Here is a 26,310-nt window from a genome sequence, read left to right as displayed (position 1 = left end):
TTCCAATGTATAAATGACTTAAAATATAAGATTATAAAATATAAAATATACTCATATTTAGATAAAAATTGATTTTGTCTATACCTGTATTAGATGGTATATATATAGTCCCCAATATATGAATCGCACTAAGTCTATTTTTATGTATACATGTAAGTATAAGTGTCCTTCAATTATCTCATATAGCTTTTATATTTAAGGATCACTGAAATGTTGCAGGATTCATTTAATCCAGGGTAGGTAAAGGCATCTAATCCGATCTGCCACTCTAATTCCCTCATTTCAAGTAACAGAGTTTGAGGTCCGCCCCTTGCTCCAGTTAAAACCTGTTCGATACCCATAAATTGGAAACTATGTCCAGTATTATACATAACATGTTTGGACAAAGCATTGTCCATCTTTTTGTTATTTATCGCATAAAGGTGTTGATATATTCGATCACTGAGTTTACGGTCGGTCTTCCCTATGTAGAAGCAGGGGCAGCAGACACAAAAAGCAATGTAAATCACAGATTTTGTAGTGCAATTAATTCTTGAAGTGATGGTATATTCCTTATCTCTAATTATAAATGAATTACCAACTTTCAAGTAATTACATCTATTACAAAACCCGCACATAACTGTGCCAGTTTGTCTGTTGGAAAATGTACATGATCCAGGTCTCTGTAATAGTTCTTTTAGGTTTTTACCTCTTTTAAACACTACGAACGGTTGGGGTCCCAACTTTTGAAGCAGTCCAGGGTTGTTGAAAATAAAATACCAGTTTTTCTTTATGATGTTCCATACATCCCCAATGTGTCTATTAAATGTTAAGACAAGACTTGTCCTAAAGTGGTTTTGACTACGGATTGTAGTACCAGTACTGTTGTGTTCTGACCCATTTTCTAAGGGTAGGTCTAATAATTCACTAACTTCAATGGTTGGGGTTTGGTATTTACATCTTAACAAAGGCTGGTAAAAACCTGAATTCCTTTTCATAGAAACTTCATAAATTAATTCATCTATTAGGTATTTTGGGTACCCTCTATTTATGAACAGTTCTTTTAGGAAAAAACACTCAGACCTGAATGTTTCAAGTGTGCTACACATACGTACGGCTCTAACTAATTGTCCTTTGACAATAGATCTTTTTTGTTTTGCCGGATGGTTACTGGAGTAGTGCAGGAAAGCGTTACAATAAGTCGGCTTCCTATATATAGAAGTCAGAAAACAGCCATTTTCCACATCCTTAGTTAATTCAACATCTAAGTAATCAATAACAATATTAGAAAACTTATAAGTGAATTTTAAAAATGTGCTAGAGTTGTTCATAAACTCAACTAGTTCAACTGCTTCACTTTCACTACCCTTGATCAAGATAAACACATCGTCTAAAAACCGTGTGTAGTATTTTACATTTTTAAATAAGGGGTTATTTTTCAGAGTAACCTTTTCCCAATAAGCAACTACTAGGTTCGCCACGCTTCCCCCACATGGCGACCCCATAGCTATACCTTTTTTCTGTAGGTAGTATTGGTTATTGAACAGGAAGAAGTTTGATGTTAAAACAATGTCCAACAATTGTGTAACCAAGGAGATCTCATTTTTTGTAGCTCCCAAACCCTCTAACATCAATTCACTCCATTCAATTGCTTCCTGGTGTGGAATCGATGTATACAGATCGATTACATCTATAGTCAAGAAGTTAAGTGTAGGTTCAAAAGGGATGTTATTAATTGACTCTAAGAAGGTCCAAGAATCCTTGCAGATCTCAGGTATTTGTTTTAAGTATTTTGAAATGATGCCATCAATTACTCTAGCACATGGGTGGGTGATGGCACACCTGCCATCTATTAGTGCCCGCATAGGTGGATTCAAAATATTTTTATGCAGTTTTGGGCAACCAAACATTACAGGTACTTTAGGTGATAAGATGTTAATAAAATTAAAGATGTCAATATCTATTAAACCATCAATAAGCAATTACATGTGTGAGAGAACTGACCCTTTTGGCAACCAGTACAACACACCAGCTGCTGCATATTCCAATCTCTACAGAGAGATGATGTCAGCACCCTACAAGACAGCAGAAGAGGGCAAAAAGTAGGGTGTGTGCAATTACATGTGTGAGAGAACTGACCCTTTTGGCAACCAGTACAACACACCAGCTGCTGCATATTCCAATCTCTACACAGAGATGATGTCAGCACCCTACAAGACAGCAGGAGAGGGCAAATCTCCCAGTAATGCAAATAGCACACTCTCCTACTGCGTCTCTCACTACTGTCATAGCACAGTTAGTTATGGCTTTGAATTCCACAAATGCCACGTGTTTTTGTCACACAGAATGCCCATGTGTGTGGGTTGTTGTTCACAATAATGCATGACATTGATTAAACCAGTAATGGCAATGCACACAGATGATGTATGTGTGTGCCAAATACACATATATACCTGTGACCTTCAATAGTTCCCATGTCTGACACCTGCCACATGTGAATACATGGTATTTGCACTGGATAACATTATGACTGTGGTTTTCTGTGCGGGTGCTGCATGTGGTATGTGTATATACAGTGTGAGTTGTATATGGTATCATCCTAGCGGCGAGGGATACACATCTGGTCTGGAGCATATAGCCTACATGTTGTTGATGAACAGGTGCTGCATGTTTTCACCTGTTGTGGGAGTGGTAACAAGTTGTTCCATAGCAATGCAGTGACTACATGCGAGGAACCTTTCAGCTAGGATGTTGTAGCTACAGTAATTCATCAGCATTCAGTAATACTTCAGCATTCTTGGTGAAGGTATGATGCCAACCAAGGTCAGGGTCATACCAGCCTGTGCCACATGCTCAGAGACCCCTTCTATGTTCCCTATCATGTAGTCCAGGGAGGTACATCACAGGTCAGCCATAGTGGCACGGGCAATGACTGAGTCATATGTGTCCATGCCTCTGACTGACCTGTATGCTTGTGTTATGTGGTGGACCATAGTGCCCCACGGGCATATCACTGTGACCTTCACCTTGTCCAGCCTGGTGAGCGGGACCTCACTGTACCGGACAATAAAGGTACCTAACACAACTGTAGCAGGTGTGTTGTCTAGCCGTACAGGCTGTGACTGTTTGGCACACAGGATTTGTGTGCTATGTGTTGCACGTGCTGTGTTCTGGCTTAACGTATGCCTGTGTGCCAGCTGCAGAGGTGTCTGCTGCTCAGGCAGAATGCTATTCTGAGGGTCCACGAATGCCCCAGTGTGTTCACGTGTTTGGATTGCTGTCAGTGTAGGTCTCCATCAGACTGGTATTGTTGTCACTGTAGTATTTCATGCCACCTGACAGGTTATGCCAGTACTGGGTTCAGAGTGCTTAGTCCCCAGTTTGGCTATGTGGTTGCATCTCACACATGTGTTGTACATCCATATGTAGGGGAGAGGGTTGACTGTGTACATGTGGCAGCTGTGACATTGACACATGACTCACATATTCCACAACTGTACCATAGAGGTGACTGACAAGTGACCTTTGCACATGCTACCATAGTATTGTGATTGCCATGGTGATTAACAGCACATAGGGCCAATGGGGAACAAGGTACAGAAGGTGAGTATGTGAGGGTGTAGTGCCTGTGATTAGTTAGCACTGGCATATAAGACTGCTCATGTGGTCAAATGCCAGGTAAGTCATATGCAATGTGTCACAGGCAACGTACATGCGAACAGGACAAACAGTGACGTTCTGCCAAGTGTGACATGGACATACATATAGTAAGCTATGCAGATGTCACTAGGAATCCACAGAAGCTCTGTAAATCTGCATTGCAGGTGGAATCAGTGTTCCAGGGTAACTGCAAGCAAACATGCATGCAAACAAAGCTACAGTAAGCAGGGCTGCATGTAGTCCATTGTACAACAAACAAGCTGTACCACTTCCAGTAGGTAACAGTGCAAATATGCAGGCACTATACACATGTACATGGAAATACACAGGTCAGATGGCCAGGGTCCAGTCTCAGTGCACACAAGTGTACAGACCATGTACCGTCAGGATGTACAATAACCAGATGGAAACCCAGGTGCTCACACCTGCAGTAATACACATGTCAAATAACAGACACTGAGCATTCACTCAGTGGTTCCATACTTAGTAGGATGTATGCTACCTGTCCTGCCACCACAGTATCCCTGACATTTATGGGGACTCTCCCTCCTGTGAAAGTTAGTTTTGTGTGTTGGGGCTGTCTAGCATGGTAGGAGATGTGAGCTTGCAGTGCTAGGGTGCTCCTGTGTGTCCTGTACCAGTCGTGTAGTACTGCACACATATCACCATCCTCAAAAATCCGTATTGCAGAGTCCAGTGTGGGCAACATGCCACTTTCAGTTTACATGTCCATCATTGCGTATCAATACTTTCATTACCTTATCCCCTGTGCTACCTATGTATGTGGCCTTCTGTTGACATCCTTACCACCAGTATGCAAACATGTGCAGATGATACACTATGGTACTTACCATGGGTGAAGACAACAGTACAAGACAATCATACCCTTACTGCATCAGCCATGCTGGGATATACCCACAATTATATCAGCACACAGTACTGTTAACAACATGATACTATTATTACACGTCTATGTAGTCACCCTGTGCATCAGCAACATGTTAACCTGTACCTGCACTGATGTTACAGATTGCAGGAGGTGGCACAGTTTCATCATATGCACAGGGTGTGAACTTGGTATGCCTGAGTCTGCCACTGATACCACCAATTGACATGTATATGTATGTGTGTTGGTGAGGGACAGCAGTACAAGGTGGGACAATGTTGATGCAGTGTGTGTGTGTATGTGGTAGCCCTAGGTGTTGTCAATTCGCATGTGTGTATGGATGCACACAGTTCCACCTCATGGCTGCCATATACCGGTGTTTGTGGACAGCCACAGACTGTACCTGCCAGGTCATACAGATCAGTGTCTCTGGCCACGGACATGGTACCTGTGCCTTGCAGGGGTGCTACGGACCATATCCGGTACCAATCCAGACTGGGTACTGTCATCAGAAGCAGGTGTTCGTTGACTGAACACAGATCCCTGTTGGGCCTGTCCAGAGCCATGTGCACGTGGTCTCCTGGGGCGGTCTGATGACAGCACAGACCCAGCATTGCTGGGGCTGCTGCTGGCACTATGGGGGCAGCCGCGGCCCTGTTGTCGTCTGCGACAACTGCCAGCTGCTGCTGTTGCTGGCATACGCCCACGTCAATGCCTCAACCATCCACCATTGCCCTGGCTCATGGACATGTAGTTGTGGAACTGATCTAATATGTCCCCACAACGTCTGTCTATGACATCGGTGAAATTACGGATGGCAGCCACAATGTCATGCATACTGTCAGTCATGGCTGTGCGACATGCTGTCAGCTCCCTCAGACCCTGTCTGGTGTACCGTTCCATACGTGACTGTGCCTGCATGACAGCCCGAAACATAGCTGAGGTTGTAAGACCTCTGTGGGCATGTCTGACAGGGGCAGTACGCCCACGGATGCTCCCACGAGAACCCCTGGACATCTGTCTGTGTGGTACCATCTCAGGGCCATGCCCATGGCTGCTATGTGGGGAAGCATGTGCCACAGATACCACATTACCCTGGTCAATGCCCACTGTATCCTGTCCATCACCTAGGGACATTGGTGACAAAGGATGTATTGGCAGGATGACTGTGCGCATTGATGGGGTTGACAGCTGTGTACTGTCAATTGGCTGACCAATGATGGACCCTGGCACACCTTCCTGTGCCATTACACAGATGTCATCATTATCAGTACCTGTGGCACCTGATTCAGGTTCCCTGCTGCATGACACCAGAGCAGCACCAGAACCTGTGGGAGGGAAACAGGAAACACAGTTACAATGTCTACACAATGTTACCAGTGATGCACACATGCACACATGCACACATGCACATGTGCACAAGTGCACACATGCACACATGCACACATGCACAGGTGCACACATGCACACATGCACAGCTGCACACATGCACACATGCACAGGTGCACACATGCACAGGTGCACACATGCACACGTGCACAGGTGCACACATGCACACATGCACACGTGCACACATGCACACATGCACACATGCACAGGTGCACACATGCACACAGTTGCACACTTGCACACAGTTGCACACTTGCACACTACTCAGTATGCGAGATATCAACACACAGACACAGACACACCTGCATGCATACACAGAGCACTACTAAGTGAGCCTAATATTACTATTACTATCAAGACTATTAAAGGTATTGTTAATACACACTCACCAGCATGGATAGGCTGCATTGCTGTTACACCAGAGGGACCTGCAGAAGTGAGGAAATTAATGTCAGTGGGCACAACTGTGCCATTGTTACTGAGTAGGATACAGGTCAGTAGTACAACAGTTGCCTGTACTACTGAGAATATCACACTTGCACATTAAATACTATGATGACAGCTACAAACCAAGGAGACACCTCACACATGCATTAACTACCAGTGTACACAACAGTCAATTATACATATGGCATATTACCTGCACGCTCATAGTCATGGTGCTGTGTGGCTCCAGCCTCCATCATAATGCAGGTCTGCTGCTGTTGTTGTTGTTGTTGGTGGGCTGGAGCCACAACACTTATGAGTAGTCCCTCCAGTCTGGTGAGTGGGGGATGTGTAGCCACCCCACCACCTGTGGCAACCTGTTGCCTGTGGATATCCGACGCACGCTGATGGACATTTCTGATTAAATCACTGCAGTGATGTCGTACCTGCTCATATGTCCTATTATGCGTGCCTATGTCATTTACCCGACAGACCAGGTCTTGCCATAGTGCAGCCCTCTCCTGCTGATTCTGGCTGGTGCAGGAAAAGAGTATTGCATAATCCCACACCAGGCTCTGGTGTATTTCCTCATCCTCAGCTGCAGAGTATGCTGGATTGCGCTGGTGAGCCATTGTCCTGAAAAAGAAATAAAATGATATCAGCAAAATATGTCAGCAGAATTTGGCACACATACTACACATGCTACTCGACTGTTGTGATACAACATATCTCACATATATAGCATCTGTCTGTTTATTGGTGGATACACATGTAAATGGCCTGGTATCAGTGCTCAGCCAACAACTGTGCAACAGTACCTGGCACACTCCATACGACAAACTACCAAACCCCAGCAGTCAGAACACTGATTCAGGTCCAAAGCACCTCCTCACTGTGGGGGTTTGTATCGAGGTACTGTATGGGGTACATCATCAACTACTGTGATCTGACCACAAACTAATTGCCCTGGATATACATATCCCACCTCCACCACCAGCACAAACGACTACAGTGAATAACATTTCAAACGCAAACTTTACACTTCATAAGACTGAGATGGTATCCTTTAAGCCCACTGGGCCAGTGGAAGCCACAACCCACAATGTTGACTCCTTCACAAATGATTTCTACGGACATCTCCGAGAATGCATGGATCATGCAATCCCATATAAGACCAAGACACTCTCCACAAATGGAAAGCATCCTGTCTGGTGGACCCAAGCCATAGACAGATTGTATAACAAAAGATGGAAGCTACTGCAAGACAGAGCATAATTCCATAAAGGGAAGGCATGTCTGATCAGCACTAGTAAAGAGCTATGTTCTCTCATACAAACATCCATGGGCAACTTTGAGAAGGAAATCACCGGGGACACTACAGATAACCACAAGGCCTTCTTCAGTTATGTTAGAAACCTGGTCAGAAACCCTCCAATATGCTCATAGTTAGTACACAACAACAAATAATTCATTGAACCCACAGATATTGGCAACATTGTGGCAGACAGGTTCAGTGCAATTTCCCCCCCCTCCCTCTCCCCCAAATGAAGACATGCTTATCCCAGCTGAATGTAACCTCCCTGTCATCACAGATGTCCAGGTGAGAGCCACCCTCAGAAAAGCAAAAAACACAGCATCAATGGGACCTGATGGTATCCCCGGTTGCATGCTACATGAACTCCAAGAGGAGCTAAACACACATATAGAAGTGCTATGTAACACTAGCCTGACTACAGGATATGTACCTGTACACTGGCGTACAGCAGCAGTGGTTCCACTCCACAAAGGAGGCACCTCTACATACCAATACAATACAACACAATACAATACAATACAATACAATACAATACAATATGCTATTGCCTCTGGGACTACAGCAGCATACTGTTCTGCTACCCTGACCATTGTGACACATGTGATGTGATGGTACCTGCTCCTGTCAAACAGTTACACAGGGTGACTCATATGGCATATTACCTATCTGACTAACATTCAGCAGGGGTATGTGTGACATGTACTCATGGGGAGTCTTGCTTCTTAACGCTGTGTGGTTTATTGCAGGGTATGTCTTATCTGTGGGTAGGAACCTGTACCTCTGCCATGTGCTCTCTACTGCGGTGTCAAGGATGACACACAGCGGTCACTTAGGTTGTGGATGGTGTGAGGTGTTACTATGGTTGTTGGACATCTGTCATGGGTGTGACTTAAGTATGTAAATCCAGGAGTGGTAACCTCTATGTGGGTAGTATGTGTGCACTCTGTGGTGTTGTCAGTCACTGTGCATTGGTAATATGTTTGAGTGCATTGTCACAGTGTCGTACATGTCACTGTGCCCTTCTCCATATCTGTAACTGTCATGTGAGGTACATACCGTGGCAGCCATTGTGTGGTGTGGAGGGGTACACTGACCTACATGTCCATAGCTTACACACCATGTCTGCTGACACATACCATGTACAGGTATTCCAGGAATAGTGTGCCACTGTGACTATCATTGGGGGGACTATTGTACACATTTATGACCCTGTTCACCCCTGACACATGCAGTGGTGGGCAGCCAATCACATATCTGTTGGTTACTGGTGTAGGTGATTTGAAATGGGGTATGGTACTCCAGTTTCGACACTGGTGTTCACTCCATGCCTTTGTCACCAGGCACCTGTTGCAATACATCTGTATACATGTGCCTCACTCAGAATCTCTCTCTCTCTCTCTCTATATATATATATATATATATATATATATGTATATATATATATATATATATATATATATATATATATATATATGTCTCTCTCTCTCTCTCTATATATATATATATATGTCTGTATACATATACACATATATATATCGATGTACATATATTGCTATAGATATGGAGGGGGGGTGTGACAGAGAGGGGAGAGTGACAGAGGGGTGGGACAGGGGAGTGTGAGATCGTCATATACAGTCATATCTGTAGATAGTCAGATCTGTCTGTCTATGTATATGTATCTACATATATCTATATCTGTATGTGTGTATTACATATATATGTTTCTACATATTCTATCTATCTACATCTGTCTATGTATTCCTACATCCCTCTCTATCTATGTATACATATATGCATATTATATATATATATATATATATATATATATATATATATATATATATATATATATATATACATACATACATACATATATTGACATACATACATATCCATATGCTAGATAGGTATATCAACATGTTTGTTTACAAAATTGTATACACACACTAACATACTGCTAAACATACATAACTGTGAAACCTACTTTGTACATTGCACTACAACCTACATTCAACCTACATTGATATGTGCACATAGATGCCCTCACATACATATGTATGTACAGCCTTCACTGATAGTTGCTGTATGTCCCCTGCCCTATGCACATCTTCGTATACATATAGATACAGACCAATGACACATATGGAGGGTTCACAGTATGTAGACTTTTAAAGTATTACTTTACATTACCTGTGTTTGTCAAAGCTGCTTGTGTTGCCTTTTGGATTGGTGTCCTGCTGCTGCTCCAGTTGACAGATGTCAGCTTTCTAGTAGGTTTTGTTGAGTGTTTTTGTTTGTGTATGTTTTTTCTTTCTCTCTCTCTCTCTCTCTCTCTCCCTACCTCCAGAGGGTGCAATGAAAGTATTGCATGTGTGGACTGGGAGTACAGCATGCTTTTGTAGGTATCTGCATATGTCCATGTGATGGCCTCTGCACCAATTGTTAGCCAGCATTTGCTAATTGCATGCAGCCCGTTGTGGACTGATTGCAGTTCTCACTGTGATTTCAGGACAGTGCTATAAAAAGGTATAGGCGTAGCCCTTTCAGAGTTTAAGGGCAGGGACCATGCTGGTATGCTGTGGACACTGTTCTGTGAGTGTAAAGGTTAGTATCTCTCTCATATTTCCGGCTGTGTTGTAGATTAACATTTCTCCATTCATTTCTCCAGTTTCCTGTACTAAGTGTGTATGTACACTGACACCTAAGACTACTACTACTGTTAATGTGGGTGTGTGTGCTTTCCTGTGGGACATGTGGTGTAACTGGTATATAGCAGTGGCTCTTGCACTTTGTTGCTATGGCTTCAATATTTGCCCTTTACATTGACTACTTGTATGCCTGCTAGGTGTCTTGACTGTAGTGTGTTGCTGTGGCTTTCCTATTTTCCATGTACATTCACACCTTGGAATGCTTGCTATATCTGCTAGGGTGTTACTGCATGCAGTGTGGTCTGGCCATGGTGTGGGCCTTGACATCTATTAGGGTATTTGAGTATGCTGCTGGGCAGGCCCCAGAGAATCTCAGGTGCATCTTTTATCTGCCTCATGGAATGGTACATATCAGTGGGGTACACCCATTAAATTGTCTGGTATTCTGCAGTTGTGACTGTGGGTTAGCATGAGCATATGTATTACTACACTATTTCCGACGTGCAAGTGGTGCATACTTTCAGTACTTCATAGTTACCATTGCATGTGTTGTAACACCTTTCTGCCTACTGTTTGTACATTTCACAGGGAGTCTGTGGGGCATCCCTGTAACTCAGTCACTGTTGCTATGTCTAGGCTCTTAACTATTCAAATATGGCAGTGTCAGACCTCTCAAGTGTTCAGATATTTTCAGGATGTCCAGATTTTTGCCTCATATTTTGGTCCATATCTCATAAACAGCTTTTTCTGGCAAATCAGTCAGGGCTCAAGTCAGACTATAGTGAAAAAAATTTCAGTTTCAGACTTCATACCCTTCCAAACATCCAACATAATGCAAAACCTGTTACTCTCTCAACTGTCTAAGTTTGTTGGAGCAATATTTGAAATGTGTTTCTGTTTTTGGGCCTTTGCTCCACATTTTTTATTACTTAGTCCGGATGTGTTGCTGTAAGAGGTTGTGGAGTATGGGCAGTGATTATCCTGCTGTGAGTATGTGTGTGGCTTGCAAGGTGCTACAGTGACATTATTACCTACTAGCTACCAACTAGCATGGCTGTTTCTGTTCACACACTACTATTATAGAAATCCACTACATTTAACAGTAAATATACATGACTTGCTTTGTGTACTACACATCCCATATTCCTTTTACATTCATTCCTACTATTGCATGATATATTTATTGTAGCACAATGTTCTTATATAACAGTCATGGCTTAGTGGTAAGTCATGCAGACTACTGTTGCCAAGGTCCTGGGTTTGGGACTGACAGTGGGATTTTATTTTGCTTTTGAGCAGACTACAGGCCTTGTCATTCAGAGTGACTAAGGCACTTTTAAGCAGTTGTAACCGGGTTAGCGCTGGTTTGCGTGGAGCTCACGCATGCGCACTGGCATTCATCTCCACACACACCCGCTTACAACTGCTTAAAAGTGCTTACTCTTGCACACACCCGCACTAATTTCTTTGCAATAAATGAAAATGGGGAGACAGGAAAGTGGTGAAAAAGGGTTCACAAAGAGGGTAAGACAGTAGGGAAACAAGCTCAGGTTTTGCAGGAGGGATGTAGGTAAGGCCCATAGCTGCCCATTTTTTCATCAGCAACAGCTGTGCATATGTTTGTAATTTGGTGTGACATTTGAAATCTTCCACCCCTGAGAGAGGTGTAAGGACAACAATAATACTTGTTGTACAGCCAATTGTATTTGACAGTTTCCATGTCCAGCAGACATGTGTGCAAAATGGGCAGCTATGTATGGGGCATAATTTTTTTGTGGGTACAGAGTGCCCTTTTTTTTTTTCAGGTGAGAGTGGTATATCAGGTACAGGAAGTCGGTATAGCTGGGGAGGTAGGTTGGGTAGGTTAACAGACAAGACAAACAGGATGCATACAGGGGCGATGTATGACACATGTGGGGGGGGTTACACAATTGACGGGGACGGATGTTTGGATATCTCGAGCCCATGAGCCCACAGATGGCAACAGTGGAACTGAGATCCCCACCCATGGGCAGTCGCCACTGTGCCTTCACTGCCCAGGACGGGGCTGTGCTGGGGGCTGTGTAGGCCGGGCAGCAGGCACGTCCATGAGTTGTGCCACCCATGCCTCAAGCTGGCATAGGGGCCCAAGCACAGTGTGCCGGATCTCCCTATGCACCACAGTCCGGACACTACGGAGGGTGAGTGGATGTTCTCCTCCGGCCACGCTTGCAGAGGGGGGACGAGCCCCATCCCCTGCAGCGCTTCCACCCGCAGGTGGCACAGGGCCAACGGAGGAGGGTCCGGCCTGGGCACTACTGCCAGGTGCACTCACCAGCTGAGGAGGGAGAGGTGGGTCCGCTGGAACCCGCCTTCCCTGTCGTCCTATGTTTTGCATTATGTTATGACAGTTTCAGTTAGTAACATACAATACCATTCACAATTAGTTGTAACAGCATGCATTAGTATTCCCATTAACCAAACACCCATATATTCAAACCATTGAACAGCAAGCATAACACATGCATAATTTGAACAGCAATACACAATCCAACAACATGCAGGGTTGATTGATGGCAACAGGCCATCAGGTTTGGATGTATGAACAGGGCAGATGCATCAACGTACATGCAAATATGTATGAATCAACAGGACAAATGTCCAGGGGTGTTAATTGTGATTGCACATACCAATTTCACGTGGAATGGATTATATGTGGTTATAGGGTAGGGTGAAGAAAATTTAATTAACAACTTCAAATAACAATACATATGCTGTACATTTCTAATAGCTGCAGATATATACACACTACAGTTCTGCCTACAGTTTCCTATGTGATAACTACTTCAGGTTGGTGATAGGAATGTTACTGCTACATCAATATACATTTTCATTTTTATTCATACACATTCATATCTGGCTCTGTTCAGCTACATCATCCTGCTACATTTGCTTTATATAGCTATAGACAACTGTGGATGTTTGGTATTTCAGACAACCATACTATCTGCATATTGCAGACTGAGAGCAACATATCCAGATTTTGGGACACACATTCCAGCTGCGGTACGGTTTTCAACACATGTTACTGTTTGGTTCTGCCTGTCACATTCATTTAATTCTGTACTGACTGCAGTATACTTTATTCAGGAGTTATTACTACTTTATTGGTGGATTCATAACTCTTTCTCACACTCTCTCACTTGTTTTATTTTTACAATTCAGGATGGTACTTAATTCTAGGCTTTATTGACATGGTTTACCTGTAGTTATAACAATCCTTTCCAACAGTCTCACTTCTGTCATGTTTCTGTATTTCAACAGGGATATGTTTCACACATGTGTTTTACTCAGCTTCTACAGCTGTACTTTTCAACCTGCTGCAGGTTATGTACTATTATATTACAGGTGGGACATCTTTATTTCAGACTTGTTTAATTTTTATGTTTGGATTACAGGCTGCATCACACTTTTGTAATCAAGCAATACTTGCAAACCCTCTTACACTGTTACTTGCACATTTTATTAATTAGTGACTACACTGCACTCTTTTGCTAACTGTCATACTTATATATTTATTTACAGTTACAGGGAGAGAATTACTGACCTGCTTGGTGGTGCAACTGTAAAACTGCTTTGAAACCAATAAACCAAACAAAACAAGACGAGGAACCTTGTTTACAGACAGAAACGCCACCGAGACAAAAGCTTCTTAACGCTTTTATTTTGAACCAACAAAAGAGCGTTTTCGCCGCAGATCACTGCAGCTTCTTCAGAGAGACAAATTAAACAAGAAAACACTCCAATTTAAAATACTAAATCAGGAAGTAACGTGTTCCTGTTTCCTGTTACTGACAAATTATTTTTTAAAAACACATGCCAAGTACCTCATCATAAAACATATTTAAAAACATTTTTTATGTGTAAAAACGCGAACTACACCAAAGGGTAAGTTCACTTATATAACTTAAATCTCCACGACTTAACCAAAATACAGATGACAGCAACCAGATGTCATTACTATTTACTACGGACTCCATATGTAGTGTGTAAATAGGTCTATCAGGAATAAGTTCCGATACTCATGAGGAATATTAACAGTGGTGTACAATGTACAATAAACAATATATGGACAACCCATATTTGTTCAATTCAAGCTTAATTCAATCTTCTTGTTATTTTATTTAAATTAAAGACGTGCAGGACTAAATGAAAAGAATCAATGCCTTGCAAGTACTCTTACAAGCAAAAGTGTCTGCACGTCACTGCCAATAGTTTCGTCCTACTGGAGCCCTAGGACTGGTTAAAAAACCTTAATGTTAGGTAGATACCGCCACAGATGATCTAAAGACAGATCAGCTCATTAGACCCAATATATCAGTTCAAAGAACTGAAAAATAAACAAACAAAACTGCCAAAGCATTGACTAGTTAGATCAACAAAATGCTGACCAATGTCCAAGTCGGATCTAATGTCATAGGTGCCTAAATGATACCTATGAAAAATTGTTACCTAAAATAACTTTTTAATTTAAGAACTGGGGCAATATTACAATTGGTGTTAAGGCCAGGAAAACAAAAAGCATCGAGGCGCAATTGCCAATCCAGCTCATAGTTTTCTAAAATTAAAGGTGTAGGGCCCCCCCTAATTTTTACGGGTACATGGTCTATAGCCATGAAACTGAAGCTGTGTCCAGGGAACAAGGTAGTGTGTTTGGCCAGTGCATTGTCATCCTTGCATGTTCTAATTGCATACAAGTGCTCGTACATCCTATCTATGATCGCCTGTCGGTTTTCCCGATGTAAAACCCAGGACAACAATTGCACATGGCAATATATATGACCGATTTGCTCTCACAATTGAGTGCATGTCTGATGACAAATTTCCTTTCCCTGACATGGAATGTCTCTCCTATTTGGACGTTTATACAATAGTTGCAAAATCCACATCTGGACATCCCTTTCCTTTTGTAAAAACTGTGTTGTTGTACATCCCTTTGTAATAGTTCTTTCAAATTTTTAGATCGTTTAAAAGTAAATCTGGGTTCCCTTCCAAGTTTTCCTACTAATGACATATTTGAAGATATTAACCTCCAATTCTTACGGATAATGTCCAAAATTGCTTCTGAGTTAGTACTGAAAATAGTGACAAAACTCAAAGATAAATCTATATTTGATTCTGTATGATCTTGATTGTTGCTTATGGAATCACTTGTTGACACCACGTCTGTAAAGCTATCAACAGCCCTGGTCGAAACCTTCTGATTAAGCAATAAAGGGGTGTAAAAACCTTTTGATCTTTTAAGTGTGACTTCCTCGATAAGGTCACAAACCAATTTCTCGGGGTAACCCCGGTTGATGAACATTTCCTTCAAAAAAGAACATTCCTTAACAAAATCCACTAAGGAACTACACATTCTTCCTGCCCTCACCAGCTGTCCCTTTACTATAGATCTTTTTTGTTTGTAGGGATGAAAGCTGGTGAAGTGCAGGAAAGAGTTGCAGTAAGTGGCTTTCCTAAAAACAGTGGACTTAAAGCTCTGAAGACAAGAATCCTTTGTGAGTTTGACGTCCAGATAGTCCATCTCAGTCGTAGAAAATTTGAAAGTGAACCTCAAGAACTCAGTTGAATTACTAATATGGTCAACCAAGATTTTCGCTTCATTTTCTGACCCTCTAAACAGAAGGAACATGTCGTCAAGAAAACGAGTGTAGAAGGTGACGGGGGTCATGATACCAGGAAGGTTAGCCAAGATGTTCGCTTCCCAATACCCCATTACATAGTTTGCGACACCTGCTCCACATGGGGAGCCCATGGCTACTCCCCGTTTCTGTAAGTAAAAGTCACCATCAAATAGGAAATAGTTACTGGTTAAAACAGGAGAGACATTCCATGTCAGGGAAAGGAAATTTGTCATCAGACATGCACTCAATTGTGAGAGCAAATCGGTCATATATATTGCCATGTGCAATTGTTGTCCTGGGTTTTACATCGGGAAAACCGACAGGCGACTGCGAGATAGGATGTACGAGCACTTGTATGCAATTAGAACATGCAAGGATGACAATGCACTGGCCAAACACACTACCTTGTTCCCTGGACACAGCTTCAGTTTCATGGCTATAGACCATGTACCCGTAAAAATTAGGGGGGGCCCTACACCTTTAATTTTAGAAAACTATGAGCTGGATTGGCAATTGCGCCTCGATGCTTTTTGTTTTCCTGGCCTTAACACCAATTGTAATATTGCCCCAGTTCTTAAATTAAAAAGTTATTTTAGGTAACAATTTTTCATAGGTATCATTTAGGCACCTATGACATTAGATCCGACTTGGACATTGGTCAGCATTTTGTTGATCTAACTAGTCAATGCTTTGGCAGTTTTGTTTGTTTATTTTTCAGTTCTTTGAACTGATATATTGGGTCTAATGAGCTGATCTGTCTTTAGATCATCTGTGGCGGTATCTACCTAACATTAAGGTTTTTTAACCAGTCCTAGGGCTCCAGTAGGACTAAACTATTGGCAGTGACGTGCAGACACTTTTGCTTGTAAGAGTACTTGCAAGGCATTGATTCTTTTCATTTAGTCCTGCACGTCTTTAATTTAAATAAAATAACAAGAAGATTGAATTAAGCTTGAATTGAACAAATATGGGTTGTCCATATATTGTTTATTGTACATTGTACACCACTGTTAATATTCCTCATGAGTATCGGAACTTATTCCTGATAGACCTATTTACACACTACATATGGAGTCCGTAGTAAATAGTAATGACATCTGGTTGCTGTCATCTGTATTTTGGTTAAGTCGTGGAGATTTAAGTTATATAAGTGAACTTACCCTTTGGTGTAGTTCGCGTTTTTACACATAAAAAATGTTTTTAAATATGTTTTATGATTAGGTACTTGGCATGTGTTTTTAAAAAATAATTTGTCAGTAACAGGAAACAGGAACACGTTACTTCCTGATTTAGTATTTTAAATTGGAGTGTTTTCTTGTTTAATTTGTCTCTCTGAAGAAGCTGCAGTGATCTGCGGCGAAAACGCTCTTTTGTTGGTTCAAAATAAAAGCGTTAAGAAGCTTTTGTCTCGGTGGCGTTTCTGTCTGTAAACAAGGTTCCTCGTCTTGTTTTGTTTGATGGTGCAACTGTGCCAGCCTATCCCCATAGGCTTGACGGTTCACAGAACGGACACCTGCAGCTGTAATATAAATAAAGTAATACTGGAATACACATCTCCATAATATCAGCTAGGTTAATTTCTTACATAAATAATTACATGTAACTTACTCAGTAGTGGGGCATTGGGCATTTGCCGGGCCTCCTGGATCCAACGGTTCAGTTGGTCCTGCTTCCGTCTCTTCAGGTCCGCATGGTGGTGATGGACCTGCTCACCAGTCCTTGGTATCCCTGTGGCACTGGTGAGATCATGAGCCAACCGGTCCCATGCCTCAGCCCTAGATGCTCCCCACAGGACCTGGCCCTGCATGAATTGGGCCTCATGATTGTGGACAAGGAGCCAAACCATATATTTGGACTCCTCAATGCCCCACGTCTGTGCTCGGAAGCAACTACCCTCACCTACACCTGAAATCCTGGCTGCAAGTCGGTTCTACAATCGGTTATGCTGTGTATTCCCGCCTATGGGGCTTATATATGCCGTTTTTCCCGCACTTATCTGTGATTGGCCATTTTGGAATTGTATCAGCTTCACAAAACCTGCTTTGTCATGCTCCTCTTTCTATTCATTCCTATATATATGCTATTACTGCTTTTCTAAGTGTAGCTGTCATGGCTTAGTGGTTCAGTACTTTGATTATGGTGCATGGTATCCTGAGTTCGAACCTGGCCATTGCTTTTTATATTTTATGTCTGTCTACACAGGCTAGGAGGTGTGTCTGTGTAAAGGCAGTTTTGATACAGCTTGCTCAATGTTGCCCGTCGGTTAGCTTGTTGGCATGGTGCGCAGCTCCACGCAAATGGATCACGCTGGTTTACGCATGGTTTGGCTGTCAGCACGCATATTACACTCAGCTCAGCTACGGGCACACAGTTTCAGCGTGTTAAAATGCTGCTCAACCCCGGGCACTCATTTTACACCTGTTAAACTACTGCTCACCTACGGGCACTCATTTTATACCTGTTAAAACACTGCTCACCTACAGGCAGATGTACTCAACTTGTTAGACTGTAGCTCAGCTATAGGCACATCTGACATTTTTTTTTTTTTATTACCTCACATTTCTTCAAAATACATGGCCCATTTCATTACAGTTTACATAAAATATAATTTTATATGTGTACATATATGTCAGGGACTTGTTTTGTGCTTATTTCACAAAAAATAAAAATTGATGTTGTGGGGGCTCAAACCATGACTGCCTGCTCTTTAGCCGATGTCTCTACTGCTACGCTATTGCTTTTTGGCTTACTTTGCATATTTAGTTCTTATATGCTTTTCCACTGACTGCTAACTGTGGCTGAGCTACGGGCACACCCGCGCAAACGAGCGCACTCACGGGCAAACATCTTTACAATTTAAAAAAAAATATATAAGATGTTCATTTCTACATTTTATGTTCATAGTCTGTGGGGGCATGTGTTGTGTTGTGTTTATTCACATTTACACGGACTCTGTCGTGGGGGTTTACTTTCGGGACTTTTACTCTTCTGGGGGCGTGTCCGTTTGCAGGTCTCGGCCTACGGACACGCCCCCTACTGTCTTCCACGGACCGTGTTAGCCTTAGGTGTGATTCAGCATGCTCTCATGCATATGCATGACATGCTGACGTCACACCGTTTAACTGCAGCCTCCGTGTAAGCCTTGTAACTCTTACATAGAGGCTTTGTGAATCCTGCCCAATGTTAAAAGTACTAGCACATACTAGTAATTAAGGCTGCAAACATATAAACCAAAACCATAAATGTTAAACGCTTTTCGTCCAGATTCTATCTGGACTTCTTCAGACAACAAACCAAAGTTAAAATCTTGTTTAAATAACATTTTTTTATTATTTATCTTTGACAGTTTGCACTGTATACATTTTCATAAATTGGATTTATAATATGAGCAGATTTCTGCTAATTATGGTACCGTATCCCATGTATTATATTTGATATATTTTAAACAATTTTATGTGGTAATTGCGCTCACTCGAGCAAAGGTAAATATAGCTTTAAAACTTTTAAACGGAGAACATTGTGACCTGATAGGTCAATTTTATAAGGAGAAGTTATTTAAACAAGATTTTAACTTTGGTTTGTTGTCTGAAGAAGTCCGGATAGAATCTGGACGAAAAGTGCTTAACATTTATGGTTTTGGTTTATATGTTTGCAGCCTTAATTACTAGTACGTGCTAGTACTTTTAACATTGTTTTTACACTGTTTACATGGCACTTGATGTCCAAATAAAACTTTTGGAAACACTACTGCCATTTGGAACTCGGTGCTTTTTTGAATTTTACACCAATCTAAGCTGGCAATTGCTGGTTGATGACTTATTGTGTCTGTTATTCTGAAACTGTCTTAGTTCTGGTTTAAGCACTTGTCTGCAGACCAGCTATTTTACATTAGGAAGGCTTGGGCTCTAGATTCCTGTGGCAGGAGACTGTAGCCTACACCCTTCTAAGCTGGGAATTGCTGGTAAAGGCTGATTGTGCCTGCTATTCTAAGTGTCTTTGCATGGTTTAAGTACTTGGGTTCCAGACCAGTTATTTCACACTAGGAAGGTTTATGGTCTACACTCTTGTGGGAGTATTTTATTGAATTGCTGCTTTATTAAAACTGTTTTTTTTTTTTTTTTTTGCTGTCATGACTGCGATTTTTGCACTTTGAATTTCTAGTACTTCTACATTTTATAGCATAGGCTAGATGCAGGTTTGTTGAATCTAGACTGTTTGGTATCATTTGAGCACTAAAACTAGCCATCTTACATTATGAAGGACCCCTGCACCCTTTTGCAGAAATGTGCAGTCAAAGACCAGTCTTGTTTGGGGATTGCTGGGATAAGGCTCATTCCTGGACTTTTCCTTTGGTAACTTTCTTTAAAATCATTTAACTTCACTTGTATTTAAGAATGGTGTTTGCATGGGTTTGTGCTCAGTTTACTGGATGTGCTCAGAGATTACACTGCTGTCCTACGAGCAGCTCATCTGTGCATTGTAAATTATTGATGCAGTTTTCTGCATTTAGTCCTCTATAGAATAACCTCTTTTTGTTAGTCTTACAGCAAAACCTGCTCCCTCTATCACACTTCCACTAGTTACTTCACCTGCCATAATGGACGAACAGTTTCCCACCATTTCTCTAGCCAGCCTGATTGACATGGGCATCCTGAGGCACGGTAGCAACTGCCTCATGTATACTGATGACCAGTTACTCCTAAAACAAACAAATGCAACATTTGAGAGATGTAGCTATAGTATGAATTTGGAATCAATTCTCTCACATAACAACAAACCAGATATCAAGCAGGTTGTCATCGCACACACTTCACCTCTTGCATATAACAAACTCGCAACTCATAAACCTACATATGAGGAGGTACTCGCTAGAAGTCTACCTAGAGATCAGAGACCTCCCAAGTGCAAATCCACTGCACACACTGCAGACACAACAGAATCCACTACACATAATAATACTCACAACAGTGTCTCATCCAATAAGCCCTTAAGGTAAAACATCTCAAAACCAACTGTCTTGGTCATAAGCGACTCCATAGTGCGACACACAGATGACCTCCTCACCAAGCTCAACAAGGAGAAGGTCACGGTCAGTTGCCTGTCAGGTGCCAGGATCCATCAGATCACACACACACTCAAGTCTCTCAATAGAAGTACCGTTATGACTCTGTCATAATCCATGTTGGAGTGAATGACTTGAGATGTACTTCAGTGGACTATATGAAGACAGACATGACTGAGCTCTCAGATTATGTGTTGCAGGAAGGTATGTCCGTAACCCTAAGCAGCATTCTACCTTCACCCAGGATGATACCTGAATATAAACAAAAAATGATTGACTTCAACAATTGGCTTAGCTTCCGGTGTTATTCCAGAGGGATCCAGCATCTGTCAGCCTGGGGAGATATTGTTGACAGTCCACACTGCTTTGTAAGAAATGGTCTTCACCTGTCAACTCTTGGCTTTAGATTACTGGCAAAGGTACTTGCCACCCCCATAGTGCCTTTTTTAGGCAATGTGAAAAAAAAAATTCATGAAGTAAAAAAATCCACTAGAGACAAACTCAAGGTTATGCTGCTTAATGCTAGGAGTCTAAATCGGAAACTGCACTCACTGGAAGCACTCCTTACCTTAGAAGATGATTATATCTGTGCACAGAGACGTGGTTCAAAGCCACAGACAGCACCCCAGCCATGCAAGGCTACAATGCCTTCCACATGTTCTGACCTCAAAACAAATGTGAAAGAACCAAAGGAGGAGGTGTATCCATCTTCATTAAAGACAAATACACCTCAAGACTCTTCAAACAGTACGACTCCCTAGAACTACTCCAAGTCCAACTAACTGTAGGTAAATCCCCCTTCCATATCTTTGTTAGCTACAGCTCTCCCAACATGAACTACAAGAACCACTCTGCCCACCTAGACCTACTTGAGTCACTCACTATACAGCAAAACACCTTGATCATGGGCAATTTCAACTATCCTTCCACCAATTGGGAGTCATATATGAGCATAAACATGCTTGCCCTAAGGTTTCTGGACTTTGCTAATATAAATGTTCTGGAACAGATAGTCTGCACCGCCACAAGGGCCTCAAATGTCCTAGACTTAGTATTCACCAACATAGGGGATCTGTGCACTACCCCCTGTGTGTTGCCCTCCCTAGTAAGGTCTGATCATAAATTAGCCCCTTTCGGAGTAACGATGATACCTGACCCTCCCAAGAGCAAAAAGGGTGAAAATTTTCTCCAAAGCAAACTATAACTTACTAAGCAATGGCATAAATAGTTTCAAACCCCCTGCTACCGCTCTCAACAATGACTACTATACAGAGGTGAACACAAATGCCCTGTATAAAGACCTATACAAATGTATAGACTCAACTATACCTGAATGGATCAAAACAAGGTCCTCACTATAAAACTAGTTGCCTTGATGGACATCAAGCATAAATAGGTTATACAACTAGAGGAAGAAACTAATGTCTAAGAACAAGAGGGAACTGACTCAGCAGAGGAAGGACACCCTCCACAGCTTGAACAAGCAAATTAAATATCTTGTAAAGTTCTCTAAAGCCAATTACAAAGCTAAACTAGCATCCCAGGCTAAGGATAATTATAAGGCATTCTTTAGTTCTGTCAGAAATCTAAAAGGGAGGGCCTAGCTTTGTGCTGAGCAAGTAGTGGACAGTACCACTCATAATGACCTTGTGGACATTGCCAACCTGCTAGCAGACAGATTTGGCACAAACTTCACCCTCCGGTCCCCACCGGACATACCCCAAAGCATACCTGTCACCAGTCCTCTACCTAGTATCTCCAAAGAGCAGGTCATAACCACACTCTTCATGGGCAAAAACCCAGCCTCTATGGGACCAGATAACATCCCAGGCTGCTACTAAATGGTCTAAAACAGGACCTAGTGGAACCACTTGGCACTCTTTTCAACCACAGTCTAAGTACTAGCTTTTCCCAGCAAAGTGGAAAACAGCAACAGTAATTTCCTTGCACAAAGGGGGTCCATCATCTGACCTTGGGAGCTATAGACCTATAAGCTTAACCAGCCTTATCTGCAATGCCATGGAGAGAATCATCATGGACATTATCAACACAGTTATTTGTTAATGTCTGTTATGTACCACACAGACAACAGTGATTCTAATTGTCTACTGATGTATTATGTTCTACAGCTGTAACTATGTCTATAATTTTTAAATGCTATGTTTCTCCAACTGTATTACGTCTGTAACATTTTAATGTGGAGCTTTTCTCCCCGGGCCTCAGCTGAAAATGGACCTGTGTCCAGTCGGATTCTCCCAGTCAACAAATGTAAATAAATAAATAAATAAAAACAAAGACATAGAGGACCTTCAGACTCTTGACCTGACCCAATTTGGCTTCATTAAGGGTGGATCATGCTTGTTAAACCTGGTGGACATCTTCAAGAATGCCACCAAAGCCCTGGATGAAGACAAAACAGTACATACAGCTTATCTTCACTGATAACAGACAAATGATTGGTGCAAGTTTTTTTTTTTAGTACTCATGTGACTTTTTTACTCTACTCATGTGTTGTCTATTAATGTTGTATCTTTTCGCATGGTCCTCCGCTGACAACAGGTTCCTGGCCCAGTCGGACTTGGTAAACAAATGTAAAATAAAATAAATAAACTAAAATCTTGACTTTGCCAGGGTTTTTGACACAATCTCCCACTAAGGCATCATTGAGAAACTCTCCCAACTGGGAATTAACCCATATGTCACTGACTGGGTAGCTAACTAACTCACTGACAGAATGCATACAGTCAAAGTTGGGGATTTCTCCTCTACCAGTAGACCAGCTACCAGTGGTGTACCACTAGAATCTGTGCTGGGCCCTCTACTGTTTGGATTCTATTTTTCAGAAGTCCAGGTGAAAATAGATGGCCTGTGGCTTACCAAATTCACGGATGACTGCAAATTGGGTGCTTTCATTGAGTCCCCCCACTGATACTGACATACTACAAAAAGGGCTTACACAGACAAATGATTAGTGCCAAAGCCACAGACATAAACTAAATGCAAATAAAATGCATTATCATCCCTTTCAGCAAAGGGGAAGTCCCTGCAAATTACAATATTAACAGTACCCCCTTAGCTCAAACCTTGTAGTGAGAGATGTGGGAACAGAGATTGATAGCAACCTTAACTTCGATCACCATGTGTCCACAGTGGTAGGGAAAGCCTTTTATGTTGCACATCTCATAAGTAAGGGCATCACATCCAGAGCTAAGGATGTTTTAACTCCCCTGTACTCATCCCTGATCAGACTACTAACAGAGTACAATGCTCCCTTCTGTATGTACCTCACCAGACACCTACAGCAGCTGGAGAGACCTCAGATGTTTCTCACCAAAAAAATTCAGGGCTTTGAACACATGATCTGTATAGACAGACTGAAGGCCCTATCACTGTACTTTGTGTCTTAAAGGCTGCTGAGAGACGACTTGTACCTGGCCTAAAGAGGAGTCTCGGACTCTGACCCAATGGAAATGCTACACATCTGCAAGTCAAATGGGACAAGATTCACTCTCTCTAGGAATTTTAACCTAGTCTGTGACATTAACAGGACATGCTGGGGAGACAAACTCCCAATTCACGTAAAACAGAGCTCTTCAAAGACCTATTTAAGTGTAACTTAGACAACTGGATGGGAGACTGTAAATTTACTGCAGGGATTTCTCCTATGTCCCTATTGGATAAGGGCAGATGGTTCTGATCATAGACTCATGCTGCAAATATAGACCATACAACTTGGTCAATAAGGGAACAAGGGTATAACATGGCTAAGCTTATAAAGGCCATAGGGGCAGTAGCCTAGTAACCTCCTATGAACTTGTGAACCTATTCTTGTGTTGATTTAGTTCTTAGTATACTTTCTGCTATTGTATGAATATAATATTCTATATGACTTTTATTCTCCTTAAAGACCTGTGTACAAAATCCCGTTCTTTCCTTATTTCTTTAATTAATCTCCTGCTCCATCATCATCCCGTCCCACTTTAAATTGTAACTTTCTGCTTTTGTTATGTATCAGAACCTTAACTCTGTAGCTCTAAAGGGTCTACATTATATCCTCAAAGAGGTGTCCCATCGAATGCCTCTTTATCAACCCTTAAACCGTGAAATCACAAAACAGTGAACATTCACATCAGCAATTTCTTTTCCTGGGAAAGAAATTGCTTGCCCTAAAAAGAAAAACACATCACTACAAACATTACAAAGTGGGGGACTTTGCCCACCACACTCCCCAATGTGGGGGGCTGTGCCCCCCACCCCCTAACTAAATATACCAACTCTGAGATTGCACTACAGTGGGGAAAATGGCAAACTAGCAGGGATGGCCAAGGGATTTCTTTCCCAGGGAAAGAAATTACTGATGTAAACATTCGCTGTTTTGTGATTTCACGGTTTAAAGGTCGATGAAGAGGCATTTGATGGAATGCCTCTTTGAGGATATAATATAGACCTGCTCTAAAATATTTTTTCAAATCAGGTAATCCTAAGCCTGCTTGGTTTATTGCGAGGATCAACTTATCCCACTTGACTCTTGCTCTTTTCCCCCTCCCAGATAATATCAATCAACACTTTATTGATGAAACAGGTTATTGGAGTAAAATCCTTAGCCTCCAAGACAGACTTAAAGCCCTGTCCCTTTACTTACTCCTTCTATCTCTAGTTGCAAGGACTGCTCTAGCCAAAAATGTCCTACTGCTTACCCTTACTGACTCTGCACTCATCTTACAACATGTAAAGAATTCAAGTTATTGAAAATAAGATTTTCTAGTTTGGTGTACTATCAGATTCTCACAAGAACTATTGAGACCTCATAGAGAAGCTCCACTGGCTACCAGTTAATGTTTGGGCATCATTTCTTTTTTAGTTGCCTTTTCTTCACTTTTTTAAAGCTAGTCTACTGCCTACCTCTAAAAAAACATCCCTTTCAGGGAACAATTTTATCCCTTAAGGTATAGCCAGGATGATGACATCATTTGCATCCAGCCTTTATTTAAAAGTACAGTAAATGAGAAAGCCTTAAATCATCTGGCCACTTGGAGCCGCCTACCCATATAAATTAGGACACTAACTAAATTCCAGCATTTCAAGACATTACTGTAAACATCAAGCCAATGGAAGTAAACGCAATTGCTTTAGGAAAAATGGTTAACAATCCACCGTATGCATATGTCACATGGCCCTGCTCTAACAAAACATTTGGCTAGTGCACCTCTCAGCCAGGAAGAATGTGTTTTGTATTTAGTGTACATATATTTCATTGCAATCTAATCCAAGTATACTGCACT

Source organism: Protopterus annectens, chromosome 6.part0 (genome assembly GCF_019279795.1).
Source record: "Protopterus annectens isolate FY-2018-M chromosome 6.part0, PAN1.0, whole genome shotgun sequence".
Lineage (NCBI taxonomy): Eukaryota > Metazoa > Chordata > Ceratodontiformes > Protopteridae > Protopterus > Protopterus annectens.
This window is presented reverse-complemented; position numbering follows the sequence as displayed.